We start from the raw sequence: 22,279 nt of genomic DNA, 5'->3' as shown, positions 1-22,279 counted from the left end.
ATATAGGATAAAAGGAACCTAAAAACCATAAAACGAAAATGCCGACAATTAAAATAATGGCATTTAGTTACAATTTGTGCAGCCTGAAATGTTACCTATTTAATTATTTTGAAAATTTCGTGTCTTTTCAATTTTAGCGATTTATTTTCGCCATGAACCACCTAACGAATATCACACTTAGTTTCTGTGATTTTTTTGTGTTGTGTTTATTTGACATAAATTTATTGAATTTGTGTTTTATGATTAGAACATTAAAATTAAACAAAAATATGGCGAAAATTTCAACGTCCGAAGTCTTTGAACGAATATTAAAATAATAATTACAATTTTTGGCCTGTGGAATCAACACTGTATGTAACGAAGGAATTGTCTAAACTGATATAATGGTTGAAATTTATTGACCATACCACCCACAAAGTACTCTTTGATGCCACCTGTCGGGTTTTAAACTTCAAGTAAGTATTGGCGAATTGAAATTTCGCATTTCTTGCTGTTTTAAAAGGTGTGTCCATCACCAGATTAATGCCCGAAATTCTAGATTAACCTTCGAATTTGTTAAAACAGGCCTCCTGGAAATAAATTGCGACTTTATATTGTTTTTTTTTTTTTTTTTTTGGCTGGTGCAGCAAAAGCTTCAGGCTTCCCTGCAGCATATGCAGAGTACTAAGATACCTTACTACTCTGTGACCATATGGCTAATGATAATAATAATCGAAATTGAGTGGAAAGTTGGATTATAAAGGGAATTTAATTTCCTGTATATTATTGTGCATGTATCAATAGATGAACGTAATTTACTTGTGTTGTGAAACGTAATACTCACGTATTTTTGGTAGATTTCACTTTTATTTGAAGATTAAATACACAAGGCATAATATGATATGGGTTTAAATTGACTATATAATATCGGTGTAGATACACCATAGTTTACCCATAAATTAAAATAAATTACACCATAGTTTACTACTTACGTAGTGTGAAAGGCATCGTTATTCTCGGTATCCGCTGAGAATAAATAACATTAGTCTTCTATACTAGAGAAGCGTTACTTATTCGAAGTAGTGCAATGGAACACGATATCTCGTTGTGAAGGTAACCACAATATGAGATATAATTAAAAACGATGCCTTTCACACCACGTAAGTAATTTAATTTATGAGTAAACTATGGTGTATCTACACCGATATCATATATATAATTTTAGTTTTATGTATTCGTAGCAATTGTGTATTAATCGAAATTGTCAAGTAATTTTGTTGAATGTTTGTTGAATATTGTTTTTAACGTTATATTTTGATAAACCTAGGCAGAAGTGGACAAACATTTGGAGTGAATGGAGCGTTTTTTTTTTTTTTTTGTCTGATGCTATATAAGCTTGCTTTCTTGCATCATATTATTATCCGTATGGTGCAAGGAAGCCTGAGGCTTATGCTGCATGAGGGAAAAAAAAAAAAAAAAAATTCCTAGGCATTATGTAACACTAAAATTGTTAGCATCATTTGGCTAAAAATGTCTGAAATGCACCATGTTATACCTGCATCTCCCCCACGAAATCAAATCCGTAATAAATTATATAGGATCTAATTCAAAGGAATAAATTAAAATCATGTATAATTATAATGTATAATTGTTAACAGTAGCAGTAGTATTTAACACCGCCAAGTATCAGTAGCAAATTCCTAACAGTCCATCCATCCATAATAAATAGGATTCTTTCATAGTAATAATAAGTAATTATAATAGTAATAACAAAAAATATAGTATAATACAGTGTGTGTGTGTATATATTGATATTTATTACTTAAAGTGGTCCCAGCCAACCAGTGGCAACCCCGCTGTCAGTTACACATAATTTAGCAGTACTCTTATATACTCCCTCTCCTGTTTGCGCAAGTACAGGGAGGGAAAAAACCTGCCATGACCAAAAAGGATTGATATGAACAAATTGAAAAATAATCAAATTACATAAAAAATAAAATATACATATAATTAAATTTCAGACAAAGTCCAAACTTCATTGGAAAGATTTGCATCTGTTCACAGTCTGTTGGAAAGCCAGCAGAGCTAGGAGCTGCCGAGAAGAGAAATACCAGTGCCAGGAGCTGCCGAGAGCAGAAATTCCAGCATAAGGAGCTGGAGTTGCAGTGGATATAGCAGACTCAAGCTGCCACGATTTCACAGAATTCTAGGTAATTCGGCATACACCATACCGCATTACAAATCCAAGGCTTCCAGTGGCAGAAGAGTCTTCCGCCTAAGAAATATTGCAGTTGGAAAGCCAAGAAGTTCTCCTGTTTATCAACTAGAATTGTCTAGCAGCCTTCTGCCATAAGATTGAGATTACTAACCTGAGATACCAGTTTAATTCGTAGATCGCAGTACTCCCCACAGTTGTACATAATGTTCCCATGATTCTCTTTCACCACAATGGCAACTAGATCTTTCATTAATTCCTAAATCATACAACTTTGCATTAATCGAACCATGACCAGTTAATAAGAACATATCTTGCAAGTTTGGGACAAACCATTTGAATTTTATCGAGACTGCATTTCTTAAATCGGGGAAAAATTTTTGTGTAATATGCCCTTTATCACAAACACTCCAATGCTCTTGCCAGACTTTTACCAAAGCATCCCAGATTCTTGTTCTTTCCTTTCTGGGATCTGCCAAAATGTCCACCTGTATATTCAGAAAAGAACAGGGAATGTCACGGCGGATGAAGTAAGCCAATGCACAATACAATAAATGCAGATCAATAGGCAATTTTCCAGTCACAATCTGCAAAACTGGGGTCGACACAGTTCTGCATGCCATGCACATCCTAAGGAGCATTACTCTTTGATGGAACTGAGTTTTCTAGTAAATACTTTTCTACTTACACGTTCAAACCAAATTGGTGCACCATACGTTACCATGGGGATAAATACACATTCATATAGCAAGTTCAGCGCTTACCTTTTATTCCCCAGCCAACTCTAGTGATTCGAGTAATCATCCCAATAAATTTCCTCACCTTTTCTGATAGATAAGTAACATGTGAGTTGAAAGTCAAAGATCCGTCAAACATAATGCCTAGATATTTTAATTGCCTTGCTGATTTTAGGCTCGACCCATTCATTCTAATAACCGGGAGTCTTCTACTAGAAAATTGATCCTTAAAGACCATTGTCCTTGTTTTGGTTCCTGATACAGTCAGTTTATGTAACCTACACCAGTTATTAAGTTCAGACAAAACCTGCTGTGACCTGGTTTCTAGTTGCATTCGTGTATTTCCTTCAATAAGTAACACAAGATCATTGGTATATGCCACCATCTCTGTATGTTCGAAGTCCTTATGCAACCAGTCCTCCAAAACGAGGTTCCACCTTAGTGGTCCAAAAACCGATCCTTGTGGGCATCCCCTGGTCACCTCTCGTACAATAGAATCAACCGACAACTTAGTCACTGTATGGTGCGTGAAGTAGTCCTTTACCACCCTAAAGATCTTAGTTGAACAGCCTGCAAGTCTGAACATCATAAGAACACTGCTCCATTGAATGGAGTTGAAAGCTCCCTCAAAGTCAATAAAGATTCCAAGGACATACTTACTGTTTGAGCCTAATATATAGTTTTGCAATGCCCAAAGTGCATCTTCTGTTCCACGACCTGGAGTAAAACCATATTGTCTGCCAGACCAGCCTAAGTTTTTTTTAGTATAGTCAGTAATCCGTCTCACCAGCATCCTTTCAAACACCTTTCCTAATCCAGGGAGGAGGGCAATAGGTCGATAAGATCATGGATCATTCTTTGGCCTAGATGGTCCCTTTAGTATCAGCTTTAATAGGGCATCCTTCCATGCTGATGAAAAGGCCTGTCACGCAGGCAGCTATTAAAAGCTTCAAGAAGGATCCCTGATATCAGTCAATGAGCTTGTTTAATGACCTCTCCTTCAATGAGGTCCATCCCTTGGCGTTTATTGTTCCTTATGTGTTGTACTGCATCACAGAGTTCAATCAGGCTAAAGGGATCCTCGTCATGTATCCCAGAGTAAGCATGATTAAGCCTTTTCATCAACATCTGTTCCTCATCGTTTTTCTCAGAGATAGTATCTCCAATCAGATGATCCAAAATCGCAGACATACTTTCTCTCCAACTTGTACTTTTCTCCAATAGAGTATATATAGATAAATATCAGTTATTTTATATTATTATTATTATTAGCCATGTGGTACAAGGAAGCCTGAGGCTTATGCTGTACCAGGCAAAAGAGAGAGAGAGGGGTAAAAGGAAATAATCAAGAAAGAGAAGAATGATGATATCCAGCTAAGGACCCTGGGTGAGCCAAGTCCATATAATTTTGTGTCTTGAATTCCTTAGTAATTTTAGTGATTGTACAAAAAGGGATGGAGTGATGCTTTGTGTTAAGAAGCATATAGACTCTAAAACAGTGCACCAGTAGACATAAGTTGCCAGTGTAATATTGAGGCAGCCCATTCCCATTTTTTGTTACCTGGTGTAACAAACAGTGGGAAAACAAAAATGCGAGTTGGAGTCTGTGACCGGCAAATTACTGATGGATGTAATAAACAGCTTCAGACAAATAGAGTGGGCCAGAAAATCAGGATGTCATATCATGGAGGTTTTAACTTTCCAGATATTAATTGGAACTTGTGAGTTGGCAAATTACACAGAGAAAAATGTTTCTCAGTTTGTCAGATGATTGCTTTCTACACCAAGAGAGTCAACAGGGAAAGCAATGTTCTTTATCTGGTTATTATTATTATTATTATCATTAGCCTTATGGCGCAAGGAAGCCTGAGGCTTATGCTGCACCAGCCAAAAAAAAAAAAAAATTTCCCACGTTACCCTGATAGAGAGAGAGAGAGAGTAAAAGGATGTCACCAAGAAAGCAAGAAATAGAAGAATGATGATATCCAGCTCAGAACCCTGGGTTTTCCAAGCCCATACTCACCGGATGTGAGCCTCTGGGGTAAAATTAGGAGTGAACCCTAACCAGAAGGTTAAGGGTAAGGTGATAGTTATCATTGCATATTGATGTGAGATTTATTCAAATAAATAACTGCAGTGAAAGGTAATGGAAAGTGATGAGATTTTGTTTTTGCAAATGGAATTATAATGAGCTCAAACTTTTTTTTTAAACTCTTTTGAGTGGGACTAGCGTATATTGATAAAAAAACTTTAAATGCCAAATGGGAAGTGTTAGAGAGGTAATCATAGAGGCCATTAAGCATTTTATACCTCATAAAAGATTTTCTTCAAGATTTAGACCAAAATGGATGTCAGCTGAATTGATGAGCTTAGTAAAGGGGAAAAAAAAAATGCATGGGATGATTATAAATTGTCATGGGATAGACGTAAGTACAAACTATTGTGAACCCAAGTTACTCAGGGATTAGCAGGCTAAAGAAAATTATGAAAAGCTTTGGCTAAGAGTGTGATAAAAGGCAGAAAATAATTCTTTACATGTGTTAACACTAGAAGAAAATGGATGAATGACAGTGATCCACTTAGTATGAATTGTATAGCTACTGAAGATCCTGTACAGGTTACTGATAAACTGAATGAATGTTTTGCATCTACATTCATACATAAAGAAGGTGATGGAGATAGCAGAAGTCTGTCTAATATTGATTTGCAGTTGAATGATTTTATAACAAGGTAAGGTTGTAGAGAAACTGCTGCAGCTAAAAGTGAATATACCCGAGACTTGATGAATCTATTCATTTATACTAAAAGCAGCTGCAAAGGAAGTATTTACAGTTTTAGCCATCATAATGAGAGCATCATTAGATCCAGGAGAAGTACCTAAAGAGTGATGAACAAATGTATCACTTATTCACAAGGGAGATTCAAATGTTGAAGCAGGTAATATTGATACATAAGATTAACCTCTATTTCAGGAAAAATAATGGACTTAATAGTTAAAGAAGTATTGCAAGGTTACCTTGATAGGAGTGGGAATCGCAACATGGATTTGTTAAAGGGAAATCATGTCTTTAATAAAAACTTGATAGCCTAAATAAATTCAAGGAAGAGCTCGACAAACTATTGGAGGGAATGGCTAGATGAAATGGGAAGGTTTTTTTTTTTTTTTTGGCTGATGCTGTATAAGCTTGCTTTCTTGCATCATTTGCCACTACTAATGCTAATGTCAATCTGATCACCTACTGTGAGGTTGTTACAGAGGGACTGGATGCAAAAATAAATTTGACATCATATACAGGCATACCTCGAATAACGAATAGGATGCGTTCCACGAAATTACTTCGTTAAGCGAAACTTCGTTTTCAGAGGCAAAAATACTATGGCCAGAATAGGGATACGTTCCTACATAAAGAAAATGAAAAGCTTTTTTTTCGAACAAAGAAAAGTTTTATTAAATAAACAGTCAACTTACATACAAAGTGAAATTATATTTTAAAATACGAGTCTAAAGTTGATTGTTTATGCTCTTTTTCTCTTTCATTTAACAATTGCCTATACGGAGTTATTGCATTTAACACTGATCGCTTAACAATAACACTTTTTCCTAAATCAGGATCATTTTCACTAAAAAAAAATTTAAAACGTTTTCAATGTCATTTAAGCACCTTTTTAAATCTTTGGTTGTTAACACTTTTCCGGCAGGAACTTCTTTAACTTCGTCTTCATTATCTTTGTCTTCGTTGCTAACAAGGTTTTCTAAATCTTCCACTGAAAAACCATGTATGAATCTTCTGCATTCAATAAATTTCTAACATCCTCTTCATCGACATTTTCGAAACCTATTGATTGAGCCATCTGGATAACTTCATTTCTAATTTCTTGGATGTTATTTTCTTCTTCTATTACAACTTCTGGCCATATTTTGCGCCAAACTCCATTTAAGCATTTCTTAGTGACTTCTTTCCAAGAACTATCAGTGTTTTCAATTGCCTTTTTAATGGTGTAGTTTTTTTCCAAAAAAATTTAACTGTCATTTCCTCTTTATCCTCTAGTTCAGTTAAACTGCTTAATGTTCGACGCAGATAATAAACTTTAAATGATGCTGTTACTCCCTGATCCAATGGTTGAATCAGGGAAGTTGTGTTTGCTGGAAGAAACACAACTTTGACAGGAATGCATGTGTCCAACGTGTTAAGATCAGTAGGATGTCCCGGAGCATTGTCTAACAACAAAAGAGCTTTTTCTTCAAAGTTGTTTTTTTTTGACAATACCGCTTTACTTCAGGACAAAAGTGGTTAACAAACCAATCAGTAAATAACTCCTTGGTAACCCACGATTTTCTATTTGCTTTCCATATTGCAGGTAAATTCATTTTTATGTTACCTTTTAACGCCCTCGGATTTTCTGAATGGTAAACTAATAACAATTTTAATTTATAATCGCGAGAGGCATTTGATCCAAAGAGTAATGTTAAACGGTCTTTGGCTGCTTTGAACCCAGCAGTTGATTTTTATTCAATAGAAATGAAGCTTTTTGTTGGCAGCCGTTTCCAGAACAAACCGCTTCGTCAACATTGAACACCAAATTTGGAAAATTTTCACGTTCAATTATTTCCTTTAGTTTTTCTGGAAACTTATTTGCAGCTTCTCCTGTTAATTTTACACTATGAATCCTGGCCCGTTTTTTAAATTTCTCGAACCAACCACGAGAAGCCCCAAAGGTTTCCGTAATTTCTTCAGTTTGTTTAGATTTCAGGTGATTAAACTGGAATATTTTTTTATGTTAAATGGGGCTTGAAATTGCCGAATTCGTTATATCGAAGCTTCGTTATTAGAGGTAACGTTAACCGAGGTATGACTGTACTTAGATTTCAGTAAAGCCTTTGATACTGTACATCATGTATGAATGTATAAATTGGTGCATTGTAGCATTAGGTGCAGATAACTACTACTTATGCCAACTTTGTCAAGGAAGGCTTAAGTGGTAGCAGACAGAGCTGTTGTTGTATTTGGGTTTTCTGGCACAAGGGCCTCTTGGGCCATATTGTGCCTGTTCGATATTTGCTTATCACAAATTTCTCATGTTATTGTGATCATAGGCTATTATAGAGATTTATTTGAGCAGACAGAGCATTAGCATTAGTAGAGGCATATGATGCACAGAAGCAAGCTTATACAGCATCAGCCAAAAAAAAAAAAAAACAAACCCTTCCCATTTCACCCATCCATTCGCTCCAAAAGTTTGTCCAGTCCTTCAATTTATTTAGGCTATCAACTTTCACAACAAGAGATGGAAGTTTGTTCCAGCTATCAATCACTCACTGGCTAAAGGCAACTATTTTGCAACTGTCCTTCCTCAATTTGAATTTTGTTCCCTCAGGTGCATAATCTGAGCAAGAAGGAGAATCCCATCAGCATTGAGCTTGATCAAACCATTCAAGGCCTTATACACCTCAATCAGATCACATCACAGGTACCTAGTTCTCCAGACACTGCAGTTTGCAGAACTTAAGCCTTTCTTGTTATGTATACTTTCATCAATATCATTGATAAATATAGAAACCAACAAAGGGCCTAACACTGAACCCTGGGGCATTCCACTAATAACTTTGGTCCACGAAGAGCAGTGTCCATTGATTACCATTCTCTGTCTTCTCCCACTCAACCATGCCTTTATCCAGAGCAGCAACTTTCCCTTAATTCCGTACTGCTTCAATTTGTACAGCAGCTTTCCATGTCCAACAGCATCAAAAGTTTTCCTGTAATCAAAGTAGTAATAGTAGAAGTAGAGACATGTGATGCAAAAAAGCAAGCTTATGTAGCATCAGCCAAAAAAAAATTCACATATCCATTCCCTGTAAAAGTTTGCCCAGTTCCTCTCTTAATTTTAATTAACTTCAACTTCCACAACAACAGATGGAAGTTTGTTCCAGCATTCAACTACCTGCTGGCTAAAAGCAAATTTCTGCACATTTATTCTAAAACTGTCTTTCCTCAATTTGAATTTATGCATCCCCAGGTTCGTAATCTGAGCAAAAGGAAGAATCTCAGAATTGAGCCTGCTCAACCCAATTCCGTATTGCTCCAATTTGTACAGCAGCTTTTCCATGTGCAACAGCATCAGAAGCTTTCCTGTAATCAAAGTAGTAATAGTAGAGGTAGAGACTAGAGGCATGTGATGCAAAAAAGCAAGCTTATGTAGCATCAGCCAAAAAAAAAAAAAAAAAAACATTACACATATCCATTTCCTGTAAAAGTTTGCTCAGTTCCTTCCCTGAATTTATTTAAGCTATCAACTTCCACAACAACAGAAGGAATTTTGTTCCAGCATTCAACTACCCACTGGCTACAAGCAAATTTCGGCACATTTATTTTAAAACTGTCTTTCCTCAATTTGAATTTATGCACCCCCAGGTTCATAATCTGAGCAAGAGGAAGAAGCCCATCAGAATTGAGCCTGCTAAACCCATTCAAGGACTTATACACCTCATTCAGATCACCTTGCAGGTGCCTAGTCTCCAGACACTGCAATTTGCAGAACTTAAGAATTCTTCTTGGTAGGAGGATCCCTTTGTTCCCCCCATAAAGCTTGTAGCCCTTCCCTGTACTTGCTCAAGCAACTCTACATCTTTCCTAAAATGAGGCCTCCAGAACTGTATGCAGGACTCAAGGCGTAGCCTCACCTTATACAAAGCATGGCCATATGCAAAGGGGTAATCATCCTTTTCCGTGCTGTCAAAATTCCTGTATATCATTGACAACACCCCATGACTCTGGTAGCCTGTGCACTGCTCAGAAAACTTCATATCTGACTGCACAGTTACCCCAGGTCTTTTTCATTCTTAACTACCCTGAGTGTAGTACCACAAATTTGGTACATTTCTCCAGGGTTACTGCTACCCATACACACCACCAAATACAGAGGATGCAGAAAAGGTCTGGGAATGACCCCCGCATATCCCGGAGCAATATGGCCTTAGTTGCTAATGCTCCTAAAAACCAAATCACAAACAACAAACAATCAGCCCATCTGCCCAACTTTTCTAGATCCTGTTGCAGTAGCATACTGTCATTAACAACCCTGCCAGCCTTCATATCATCTGCAAACTTTGACATTAAGCCTGATATATCTTCAGCAATATTATTGATAAATATACAAAAAAAAAAAAAAAAAAGTGGCCCAACACCGAACTCTGGGTGACTCCACTCATATCCAGAGTTCTATTGACTGCAAGCATCGTTTTGCAGTACCACACTGCCGCAGCATAAATTATTACAGGGATGAAGGTTGCCTTATAATACAACATTAGTGTTGTTTTTTTTAATCCCCAGTCTTTTCTCGTAACTCTTGCCACCAGTGCCGAGTAACATCTTATCTTCATCCTTATATATTGTAGGTGAGGTTGAAAGGATGTTTTTGTCTAGGATAACTCCTAAATATTTCATTTGGTTGAAGAGTTTAATGGTCACATCTATTTTAATTTGGGATGGATGCCGTATTTGCAGGGTTCCTTTTAGTAGAATAGATGTGGTTTTTGTCAGTGAAAATTTTAACTGGTTTCTTGTAGCCCAGTGTTGTAGTTTCTGTTCAGCTTGGTTGGCTGTGGTTTCCAGTTGGGCTGTAGAGTCGGCCTCAATGGTAAGAATAAGGTTGTCTGCAAAGGCCTGGGTCCCAACCAGCCTCAGGTCCAGGAGCTCGTCGAGGACCACGTCCCAAAGGAGTGGCCCCAAGATAGACCCCTGCGGGCAGCCCCTGTGTACAGATCTTGTGACTTTTTGGTAGTTGGCATTTATTTCTACTTTCCTACAAGAGAGGTAGTCCTCCATTACCTTATATAGGTTGATAGGGACTGCAGTCTCCCTTAGTCGGCCCAGGACGCTTGGCCACCATAGTGAGTTGAACACCCCAGCAAAATCAATTGAAGTGACTAGTAGATTTTTTTTTTCTGCATTCCTGCGCCTTCCGAAGCAGGTTTCCAAGTGCATTCGCTGTGGAGGAACCCGGCTTAAATCCGAACTGATTCCTAGCCGCCAAGTCTGCCCTCTCATAGTGGTTTTTGATTCGCTTGTGCAGCAGTCTCTCATATAGTTTGCTGACCACTGAGAGCAGTGCGATAGGTCTATATGACTCTGGGCAGTCCGGTTTTTGTTAGGATTTTTAAGTGTTAACTTGGTGTTTTCCATGCTGTGGGGAATTTGCCTGTTTCCAGGCATCTGTTGTATAGAGTAAGTGCGGTGCAAATTCTGCGATTTTCTTCAAGATCTTTGGTTCAATCATGTCCAGTCCTGGGCATTTGCGATTTCTAATCTTGGTGGTAGCCTCACTGAGTTCCTCAAGGTTGAAGGGGGGGGGGATTCGATTGCCGAGGTGATATAGTTTGTGTTGTTCTTGCATGGTTAATATTGCAGGTTCCTTGAAGATTTTGTCCAGTATGTTGCCAATCGACTGCTCCCAGGTGGTCGTTAGGTTTCTCTCCGGTGTCCTGGTAGTACAGCAATTTCTGGTGTCCACCAGGGTACTGCGCCAGGTTTTGGATTTTTTATCGCTCGATTACTGATGTTTAGTAATAATTTTGTAGTTTCCCTCTGAAGGTCATCCAGATCACTCCATGGGTTTGTTTTCCGGATTGTGTCTAATTGCCGTGGTGAGCAGCTCTCTATACAGTGTCCAGTCTGCATTTGCGACTGCATATCTGTTTTGTGGTTGGTTTGTTTGAGTTATTCTTGTTAGTTGTCTTTCTATTGAAAAGATTATTGCCCAGTGGTCTGAGGTGGTCAATGCATCCTCCAGTCAGTCACATGTCCGGCCATACTCCTGATGGCCAGGGAGACATCAATTGTGGCCTCCCAGAGGGTGCTAGAAAATATCGGCAGATGGTGGGGTTGATTTAGTACAGTTAGATGAGATTCTGCAAGGTAGTCTTCTAAGAATTGTTCATTTCGAGTTCCTCGCCTGTCTGGGGTGATGTGCCATGCCGGGGAGCGGCAGTTGACATCAGCTCCAATGATGACTCTTTGATTTGGTAGGGTATCCTGTAGGCATCAGATGTAGTCGATTGCAAAGTCTGTATCTTGTCCCGGTCTGCAGTAGAGTGCCACGACATATAGGGATCCTAATGCTGTGCCAAGTTGTGCACAAGCAGCCCATGGAGTACACAGCTATGTGATTTTAGTTGCACTGATGGTGTTTCTTACCAGCACGGCAGCCCACGGTGTGTCATCATCCGTGTGGATCACCTTGTAATTGTGTGGGTACCCTGTGACCCACTTTAGATGTGCATAAAGTTCCTGGACTATAATGACATTCATGTTTTTGTCATCTTTGGGCCGTATCTGGTCAACCACTACTCTGGCCCGTTGTGAGTTAATTTGGATTATTTGTGTTATAATTCTTAATTCTCATTCTCATAGTTCATCCTGCTTTATAAGCCATAGTTCATCCTGTGGTATAAGGTCTTGGTTCGTTGATATGTAGGGCATTTCGGGTCCCTAAGTGAGTGCTTGTGGTCTAATTTCATAGCCTTGCGGTTAACACAGGTGGGTTCCTTATCTTTGTGGGGGGCAGGCTTTAAAATCGTGACCCTTTTCAGAGCAGTGGCTACATGCTGGGGTGGTTTGCATACACATGTGGCCAAATTTGCAGCAACGGTAGCATTTCAGTATGATTACTTGTTCGTGATAGCAGTAACATTCCATTTCAGGACCTTCCAGGCCTTCGGGGTAGGCTCAACTAGCCAATTTTTATTTATTCCGTTTCTCTCTTGTATGAAGTATTTTGGTATTACTGTTTCTTTTGGGTCCTTTCCTGGGATTTTACTTTGTAAGTTCTTGTGGTACAGCTCAGTCGGTTAGGTGTGATATCCTTGTCCACGTCATAGATTATTATAGCCGGACCTTTCCTTTTTGGTGGCACAGCTGTTAGGCCCAAGGCAGCAATCTTGTGGTTTTCAATTATCTCTTGCATCTCTCGCTTTAACTCGGTTTCGATCACGAGTCCTACGCTCCTCAGCTTGCGTATTCCTCTTATTCTTGTTTGCTGGAAGTCGTCCTTCATAGAGCTTATTAGTTTGTTCTTGATTTAGTCACTGTACCAATTTCCTCGGTGTTTTTGGGTCTTAGTATTACAAGGTTAGGCGTTGGGAGTAGCACTTTTTTCCCCTGATCATTCCTTGGTTGGTATATTTATTATAGTTGGTGGGTTCCTCGGTGTGTTTGCGTAGGTAGGGGCGTGCTTATCTTGACATGGTGACCTAACTAATTAGGTAACTGAATGCTCAAATTTTTTATATATGACCTGGTTTTGGCACATTATAGCCTTAGTTGCTAATGCGCCAATAAAATCCAAACAAACCAACCAATCAAATGCATTTTTCTTCTCTGCCACGAGTCTCAATAGTTCATCTGATATCCATTTTGGCCTAAATCTTGAACAGTATTTCTTAATCGGTCTGAAAATTCTGGTAGCTTCCACGATTAATTCCTTGAATGCTTACCATTTAGAATTTGCTGTTGGTAACATCATCAGTTGGTCTCACTGTATAGAATATGTCTGCAAAAGACTTATAAAAACTATCTGAGACAACTGTATTCACCTTTCAGGAAGCAAAAACCCTTCCCTGTACTCCTGATGGTAGTAATATCTGTAAGAAAATCCCATTGTGAAAATCCCATCAATAAATTCTGATCATTGCCGCCCAGTGGTTTCTTTATACTGCAAATTCTTAATGCATGAATAATCACTGCTGATCACCAGATCAAGAGTATTACTCTCTCTGGTAGCCTCTCGAACATGCTGCTGCATAAAACAATCATCCAATAAATCCATAAGTCTTGCTAGTGTGCAAAAGACCAATCCAAAAGTTACATTTAATATATGGGAAGTTAAAATCCCACATTTTTAGACATTCTGATTTACTGGCCCACTCTATTTTCTTGTACAATTGTTCGTTGTACTCATTAGGGTTATAACACACACCTGCTCACATTTTTGCTTTCCCAGTGCTTATGCCACAACAAACTGATTCAACATTGCACTGTCCATCTATTTCAACTGGATGCACTTCCTAAGATTTTGTCTTTCTTAACTAATAGCCTAACCTCTCCTCCCTTCCTATCCTGTCTATCCTTTCTGTACACATTGTACTTCCCAAATTCCAGTTCTGCACTGCTTATATTTGTTTGACACCATGTGTCTGATATCCCAACGATATCTGCTTTTGATGTCTTGACCAGCATTTCAAATTCATCAAATTTATTTACTATAATCCTAGAGGAATGTACATGTAAATATACATGCAGCTGCCCTTACTCTTAGTTATCCTAACAATACCATGTATTTATTTGTTCCATGATGACTCCAAGCAGTCCCTGAAATTGTCAGCACCCTGCCCTCCACGACGCTGTTCATTCTAATAGAAGCAGTGCAAGAATTGATTTCATCTCTGCCTGTGGCTACTGTGAACCCCCCCCCCCAAAGCTATCAGTTTTACGATCCACCTATCACTGCCTCAACAGCATCAACAAACACTCTTGTACCGCTTCTATTTAAGTGTATCCCATCCCTGAAGACGCAGTCTCTCCTGTTAACAAGCACAGACCACCTTGAGAAAAATTCCACCATTGATCCTTGTGCGATCTCTCCAGAGCCGAATTGATTGCCAAGGCTCTCATCATATGCTCCCTCTTATCGTGTCTGGGCAGAATAATTGCAGACACTTTCAAATTTAACCCTAAGTCACGGCTTTTTTCAACATTAAGCTGCACTTATTAAGTAAATCTTCCGATCTATTCTTAATGTCATTAGTTTTTTTTTTCTTTTTTTTTTGTAGTTGTTGGTGCATTAGCTTCTGTGGCCATAATGCACCTCCCAAGGTTTTTGCAGTACTTTGATCCAAGCCCGAGGCGGGATTTGAACCTGCGACCTTTAGGTTGCCAGGCAGGCACTTTACCCACCCGGCTAGCCCGGTTGGCAGTGTCATTAGTGTCAATGTGTACAACAATTAGCATTAGTAGAGGCATTTGATGCAAAAAAGCAAGCTTATGCAGCATCAGCCAAAAAAAAAAAAAAAAATAAATAAAAAATAACCACTTCCACTTCACCCCTCTGTTCATTCGAAATACCTGTCCAGCTGAGCCTTAAACTTATTTAGGCTATCAACTTCCACGACAAGGGATGGAAGTCTGTTCCACCAACCAACCATTCGCTGGCTAAAGGCAAATTTCCGCACGTCTATCCTACATATGTCTTTCCTCAATTTGAATTTATGCCCTCTCAGGTGATTATTCTGAGCAAGAGGCAGAATCCCATCAGCATTGAGCATGCTCAAACCATTCAAGGCTTTATACACCTCTATCAGATCACCTCGCTGGTGCCTAGTCTCCAGACACTGTAATTTGCAAAACTTAAGGCTTTCTTCGTAAGAGCACCCCCTTTGTTCCATTCATTAATCTTTTTCCCTTCTCTGTACTCGTTCCAGCAGCTCTACATCCTTCTTGAAATGAGGCCTCCAGGCCTGTTTACAGTACTGTATACAGTACTCTAGGTGTGGCCTGACCATTGCCTTATACAAGGGAATAATCACCTCCTTATCCCTGCTAGAAAAATTCCTATACATCATTGACAATACACTGAGCTACTCTTTCATTCCCTTTTCATTCCCCCAGGTCCCTTTCATTCTCTACCACTGTCAGTGTAGTACCACAGAGTTGATACGTTTCTCTGGGGTTGCTGTTTCCCATATGTAGTACTTTACGTTTGTCAATGTTAAACTTCATTTGCCACCTCTCAGCCCATCTGCTCAACCTTTCAGATCCTGTTGCAGCAGCAACATAGTGTCAGTAGTGTCCTTGGCAACCCTGTCAACCTTCGTATCGTCTGCAAACTTGGACATTAAGCTTGATATACCATCATCAATATCATTTATAAATACAGAAAACAATAATGGACCCAATACTGAACCTTGAGGGACTCCACTAATAACATTAGTCCACGATGAGCAGTGTCCATTGATTACCACTCTCTGTCTTCTCCTACTCTACCACCCCTTTATCCATAGCAGCAATTTGCCTCCAATGCCACACTGCTCCAATTTGTGCAGCAGTCTTCCATGTGCAACAGTATCAAAAGCCTTTCTAAGATCCAAGTATATAATATCAAAGTTATTCCCTGCGTCCAGTTCTTTTGTGACTGCATCATAGTATCCAATCAAATTGGTCAGGCAAGACTTCCCCTTAACAAAACCATGCTGTGTCCGAGCTATAACTGAAGTCTTGTCTAGATGATCCTGCTGTGTTTCTTTAACCAGTGCCTTCATTAATTTTCTGGGAACAGAAGTTAAACTCACAGGTCTATAATTACTTGTGTCAGCCTTTGATCCTCCTTTGTGAATTGAGGTCACATTTGCACATCTCCAGTCCATGGGTACCTCCCCTGAGTCCAAGGAAGCTCTCATAATTATGGCTAAGGGTTTGCTTACTTCCTTTGCTGCCTCCTTTAATATAACTGGTTAGATCCCATCCACCCCAGGTCTTTCTTGTGTTTATCTTCAACAATTTCTCCTCCACTTTATCTCAGTTATTACAAGATTCTCTAGCTTACTGCCAGAGTTGAATACACCTCTGGCATTCATTCCCCTTGCTGAATAACTCCTTATGTGTGAATGTCGATGCAAAATATTCATTTAGTTTGTTAGCTACCTGAGCAGGATCATCAACAGTTGACCCATCGATATCAAGTGGACCAATCTGATTCATCCCCTTCCTTCTAGAGTTTAGCATTAGCATTAGCATTAGTAGAGGCATTTGATGCAAGAAAGCAAGCTTATGCAGCATCAGCCAAAAAAAAAAAAAAAAAAAAAAAAAACCACTTCCACTTCACCCCTCTGTTCGTTCAAAATACCTAAGTAAAGAACTCTTTGCTGTTTTTTTTGCATCCCTTGCCAAAAATTTCTCATAATCTGCCTTCGCCTGCCTAACCTCCTTTGTAACTTGATTACAGATCAACTTGTATCTATCATAGGCTTCTGTGTCATGTGTTAATTTGTATGTATCCCATGCATTTTTCTTCTCTGCCCTATGTGTCATTAGTTCATCTGACATCCATTTAGGCCTAAACTTTGAACAATATTTCTTAATTGGTATGTGAAGCCTAGTAGCTTCCAAGGTAAGTTCTTTGAATGCTTCCCATTTTGAATTTGCTCTTGGTAACATCATCAGTTGGTCCCACTGTATGGAATTTAAATACTGTTTCAGTCCATCGTAGTCGCCTTTATGAAAGCAATAACCTTTCCCTTTACCCCTAATGGTAGTTACCTCTTTGAGCAAATCCCAGTTCAGCACACTGTGATCACTGCCACCTAGTGGTTCATTTATCTGCAGATTCTTAATGCATGAAGAATCACTATTGATAATCAAATCAAGAGTATTACTCCCTCTCGTTGCCTCCTGAACATGCTGATATAGAAAACAATCATCCAATAAATCCACAAAAGCCTTGCTCGCGTGTGAGTGATCAGCCCCCAAATTCCAGTCCATATCTGGGAAATTAAAATCCCCCATTATAAGATTCTCTGATTTACTGGCCCACTCTATTTCCCTGTACAGTTTCTTATTATACTCATTAGAGTCAATAGGCCTATAGCACACTCCTACTCTCAATTTTGATCTCCTAATGCTTATGTCACACCAAACTGACTCGACACTGCACTGTCCAGCGATGTCGACTGGCTTCACTTCCTTGGATTTTATGTATTTCTTAACTAATAGCATAACCTCTCCTCCCTTCCTATCCTGTCTATCCTTTCTGTAGACATTGTACTCCCCAAATTCCAGTTCTGTATTCCTTATATCTGTGTGACACCACGTCTCTGAAATCCCAACAGTATCTGCCTTTGACGTTTTGAGGAATACCTCAAATTCATTAAATTTTTTTACTAAACTCCTAGCATTGGTGTACACGCAAGTATACATGCACCTGTTCTTTTTCTTAGCTACCCTAACACAACCCATGTGTTTACTTGTACCCCAATGATTCCCAGCAGTCTCTGAAATATCCTGCATCTTATTTTCCAGGCTGCTGCTCATTCCAATAGAAGCACACTTTCACCTTTGCGAGTGGCTAATGTTAATCTATTAATCCTTGTATCCCCCCAATCTAGCAGTTTTCCGACCCACCTAATACTGCCTTGATAGCATCAGCAAACATTCTTGCACCCTTTCTATTTAAGTGTATCCCATCCCTGTAGAAGCAGTCTCTCCTGTTAACAAGTACAGACCAGGCTGAAAAAAAATTCTACCCCTTGAGCCTTGCACAATCTTTCTAGGGCCGAATTGATTGACAAGGCTCTCATAATATATTGTCCCTCCTATCGTGTCTGGGCAGAATTGCAGACACTTTCAAATTCAACCCTAATTCACCCCTTTTTTTTTCAACCGTGACCTGTACTTGTTAAGTAATTCCGCCGGTCTCCTGCTCTTAATATCATTTGTGCCAACGTGTACAACTGTATCACCCCTTTGTGCTCTTAAAATATTGCTCTACAACATCATCAACTTTTGACTCTGGCAGACACCCTGTTCCTATTCACCTATCTTTTTTATAGTATGGTCCCTGTTTCCCTGATAATAGTCACCGACCACAGCTAGTTCCTTTGGAATCAGCACATTCTGCCTTGGGGGTTGCCGCTATGTTGTAGGGTGAGAAGAGGTAGTATTGCTTCTTATGGCAAAGCCAGAACTGAGAGAATCTGTATATATTGAGGCAGGTGACTCTATTGTCTCACTGACAATAGAGTCACTGCCTATAACTAGCCCCTGTGGGACCAGTTCATTCTGCCTTGAAGATTGCTGCTGTGTTGCCTGGTGCACAAGAGTGAGCTGCTGTGTTGAGTTGTGCAGCTGAGAGCGTGATGAGACCCCATCACGCTCTCATCACGCTCTCAGCTGCCCAACTCAACACAGCAGCTGAGAGCGTGATGAGACCCCATTTTAATTCCTTCGAGGGCATCTACCTGACTTTTCAAACTCTCATAGATGCCCATCAGAACGCTGAGTTGGCACCTAATTTCTTGACACTCTCTGCACCCAACACACACAAAGACAACCTTCATAGCAAAATCATGTCCTGTTCTAGAAAGTGTCAAGAAATTCATGTTTTGCACATTTTTTTAGACTGTGATGCATTGGAGAATCGCTACCTTCGATTCTTCCCAAGCCACTGCACTCCTGCTACTTTGTGCAAGTTGCTTTGCTATTGGAGTCTGTGGTATGATTTCCATTTAAATACAATTTAATTAACAATAAATTAATAAGATTTATAAATTTAATTGATTAATTGACAGTACTATACCAAGCTAACAGATTCCTAGTACAGTATATGATAATGTACTAAAAATCTATCATATATAGTATAAGTACAGGAAACCCTTGATTAATGCGGTTTTGAACAATGCGGTTTTAATTAGTGCGAAAAATTTTTTTGATACTATCCCCTTAATATATGCGTTATCAAATTTGATTAGTGCGCTGTTTTTTTCTTGCGGTGCTTGGCAACTCACAACGGGGCCTAAAGCGTCAAATACGTGACACGCACTCACCAGGGTCTTCTAACTTAAATGAATGGGAATCGACTCCAAAATGCTCGACAGCAGCACCCCATACCACTCTGAAATTGAAATTTGCTCTGGTAACTCATATTCTTTTATTCTTTTATTATTAATATTAAACTTCTTTAATATTATGATATTAAAGAAGCAGTTGAGAACATACACAAATCGTGGGAAGAAATGATGAACAACTGCATGAGAGCTGTCTGGCAGAATCTTTTGCCTGAATGCACAAATGATTTTTGCGGTTTCATTAATCCTGTCAACAAAGTTATTGATGAAATTACTACAATTGGAAAAGACCTCGGCTTTGAGGAAGTAGATTCAGAAAACGTTAGAGAATTATTGGACTCGCATTCAAAAGACTTAAGTAACGACGATCTTGAAATTGAGCATCAACATGCATACGAGGAAGAAGACGAAAATGAAGCAGAAGAAAAGCAATTTGCTCCCAAAGAAATTTCATTCAAAAAACTTGAACTATTTAATACACTTTAAAAAGCAAAAGAACTCATACTAGAGATTGATCCAGATGCAGAGAGAAGCATGAACGTTCGTTGAGGGTTAGATAAGCAAATTGATTGTTATCGCAAAATCATGGAGGAAAGGAAGAAAGCCACCACTGTTCAATTGAAGTTAGATAAGTTTTTTTTTTGCAAAAAATAAAATTTAAATCATACTATCTTTTTTTAAATTTATTCCTTAATAATTTAAGAACTATGCAGTGCATTATAGGTACGTATTGAGTAAGAAAAAATATATTTTTACAATTTCATAATTTTCAAGGATTCATTATAATTATTCCCATTGTTTCTTAAGTTTGATTAGTGCGGTTTTAATATGTGCGGTATATTTCAAGGATTCATTAACCGCACTAATCAAGGGTTTCCTGTATATGATATCAAAATTTTTTTTGGCATCCAGCTCCTTTGTGTCTAATCATAGTATCTAATCAAATTGGTCAGACAAGATTTCCTCTTAACAAACCCATGTTCTGTCTGAAGTATAATTGTAGTCTTGTGTAGATGATCCTGCAGTGCACCATTAACCAGTAACTCCATTTTTTCTCCCTGGAACAAAAGTTAAACTAAGAGGTCTGTAATTATTTGTTACCGTTTGGTCCCCCTTAGGGAATTTGGAGTACATTTGCACATCCCCAGTTCATGGGGACTTCCCCTAAATCCAAGGATGTGCTCATACAGTGGCGGATAAAAAATACTGCATCACCTTAAAAAAAAGTAACATTTGTAGTGAAACACTATCATTAGCAGTAGTTGAGGCATATGATGCAAGAAAGCAAGCTTATACAGCATTAGCCAAAAAAAAAAAAAAAACCCCGTTTCACTCATCCAGTCATGCCAAATGTTTGTCTAATTCAGCCGTAAATTTATTTAAAGCTATCAACTTCCACAACAACAGATGGAAGTCTGTTCCAGCAATCAACTACCCGTTGGCTAAAGGCAAACTTCTGCACATCTATTCTTCAACTGTCTTTCCTCAATTTGAATCTATGGCCCCTCATGTTCTTAGTCTGAGCAAGTGGAAGTATCCCATCAGCATTGAGCCTGCTCAAACCATTCAAGGCCTTATACACCTCAATCCGATAACCTCACAGGTGCCTAGTCTCCAGATGCTGCAACTTGCAGAACTTAAAGCCTTTCTTCATAAGCACACCCCCTTTGTTCCTCTCACCAATCTTGTTGCCCTTCTCTGTACTCATTCTAGCAACTCTACATCCTTTCTAAAATGAGGCCTCCAGACCTGTATACAGTACTCAAGGTGTGGCCTGACCATTGCCTTATACAAAGGGATAATCACCTCCTTGTCTCTGCTAGTAAAATTCCTATATATCATTGACAAAACTCCATGACCTGCTCTGGCAGCCCATCTCCACTGCTCAGAGAACTTCATATCTGACTGCACAATTATATCCAGGTCTTTTTTATTCTCCATTTCCCTGAGTGGAGCACCACACAGTTGGTACATTTCTCTTGGGTTATAGCTCCTCATATGCAGTACTTTGCATTTGGCAATGTTAAACCTCAGTTCCACTTCTCAGTCCATCTGCCTAACTTTTCTAGTGTTATTAACAGTCCTGCCAACCTTTGTATCATCTGTAAACTTGGACATTAAGCCTGATATACCTTCATCAATATCATTGATAAATATACAAAACAACAGCGCCTCCGTAGCCAGGTGGGAAGGAGCAGCAGTGCGTAGCACACGCTTCTTGATTAGACCGGGGTTTGAGCCCGTCACCACCAAATACGGAGGATGTGGAAAGGTCAGGGAATGACCACCGCATATTCCCGGAGCAATATGGCCTTAGTTGCTAATGCTCCTAAAACCAAATAACAACAACAAAACAACATTATACATGTTATTGATAAATATACAATGGGTCCAGCACCAAACCCTGTGGTACTCTGCTAATAACATTAGGCAACGTAGAACAGTGTCCATTTATTACCACCCTCTGCCATCTCCCACTCAACCATCCCTTTATCCATTGCAGAAACTTGCCCTTATTTCCATACCGCTCCAATTTGTACACCAGTCTTCCATGTGTAACAGTATCAAAAGCTTTCCTGAAATCCAAGTATATGATATCAAAATTGTTTTTAGCATCCATTTCCTTTGTGACCACATCGTAGTATCCAATCAAATTGGTCAGACAATACTTCCCCTTAACAAACCCATGCTGTGTCTGAACTATTGCTGCTGTCTTGTCTAGGTGATCCTGTATTTCCT

At 39.0% G+C, this 22,279-nt stretch overlaps 1 protein-coding gene across 1 annotated transcript in view; it reads left to right on the top strand.

Moving 5' to 3' along the window:
- Positions 1-760: 760 nt before the first annotated feature.
- LOC150083193 (queuosine-tRNA galactosyltransferase-like) overlaps positions 761-22,279 on the top strand; it is a 374,131-nt gene continuing 352,612 nt past the window's right edge. The window contains exon 1 of the mRNA XM_090377897.1: positions 761-812. The gene's annotated coding sequence lies outside the window, so the exon portion shown is untranslated. The remainder of the gene's footprint in view (positions 813-22,279) is intronic.

Source organism: Mastigoproctus giganteus, chromosome 7 (assembly GCF_048544385.1).
Source record: "Mastigoproctus giganteus isolate SK-2022 chromosome 7, ASM4854438v1, whole genome shotgun sequence".
In the NCBI taxonomy this organism is placed as follows: domain Eukaryota; kingdom Metazoa; phylum Arthropoda; class Arachnida; order Uropygi; family Thelyphonidae; genus Mastigoproctus; species Mastigoproctus giganteus.
This window is presented reverse-complemented; position numbering and strand designations above follow the sequence as displayed.